This window comes from Atta cephalotes (assembly GCF_000143395.1).
Source record: "Atta cephalotes unplaced genomic scaffold scaffold00038, whole genome shotgun sequence".
Taxonomy (NCBI): Eukaryota; Metazoa; Arthropoda; class Insecta; order Hymenoptera; family Formicidae; genus Atta; species Atta cephalotes.
Window position 1 is genome coordinate 133,596 of NW_012130102.1, and position 1,125 is coordinate 134,720.

A 1,125-nucleotide genomic window follows, 5' to 3' on the forward strand; every position below is an offset into this window, starting at 1 on the left:
TGTTATTAACGTTCATTTGCGTAAACAGTGACAAATTTATCAAAAGTTTTTTATTTTGCAAATTCTCATTCTGCAACATTTTTCTAGCAATATCCGTAATTAATAAAAATTAGTATTAAGAAACAAGAATAAACCTTGTTAAATTAACGATGCGCCAATAATTAGCATGTCTTTCTTTTTAAATGTTTATATAAGGCTGATGCAGAAATAATTTAATTCGCGGTGCAATTATTGTATGAAAGTAATTTAATTAATATTGTAAATAAACCGTCAATAATAATTATATAAATGATACGCCTAAATTTGCCTCTATTTATAGGGTAAATTGAACTTAAAAATTCATAAGAGTGAGAGGGTGGCCAATAAATTGTTATACTATTTTTAATTGCATCTGTATTTTCTATATGGATTTCATGTTTTATTTATCTCATTTAAGATATATAATTATATTAGGCGCCATATAACCAGTATTCTATAAGTCAGTCTTGATTTGTAAACCATTTCAATGAAGAGTGTAAATCGTATCTATATATCGTATCTATATGTATATGTATTGCAATAATTAAGTCAATATAATTTATATATAAAAAAGTAGAAAGGACGATATCTCCGTTCAGTCATAATTTCGTTATAAATAATTTTAGAATTGTAAGAGAGAAAGATTCACTATAAGATATTTTATATATTTCTCGCCATTTTATATTCCACCTCACCTTTCTCTGGTGAAAAAAATTCTTATATTTTGAAAATTTTTTTTTATTTTGAATTATTTAAGATATCTGAAAATGTACTTCAAACTTCTTCAGATTTTATATATTTTCAGAAATATAATGAGAAATTTTAAAAAATTTTAGAATATTTCAGAATAAAAATTCTAGAAAAGCCGTGTAGATTTTCTTCTGAAAAGTGTTTTAATTCGTATAAAATTTAATTCGTATAAAAAAATCTAAAAAATTTTTAAATGTCATATAAAATTGTATAGAAATTCTGAAATATTCTAAAATTTATATAAAAGTTCTGAAAAATTATGTGATAAATTTTTCTAAGAAAAATTTTCCCACCAGAATTGTTACTGACTTTACTTCATTCTGACTGTAGCATTCAAATGAACCGATTTGTGTAAGA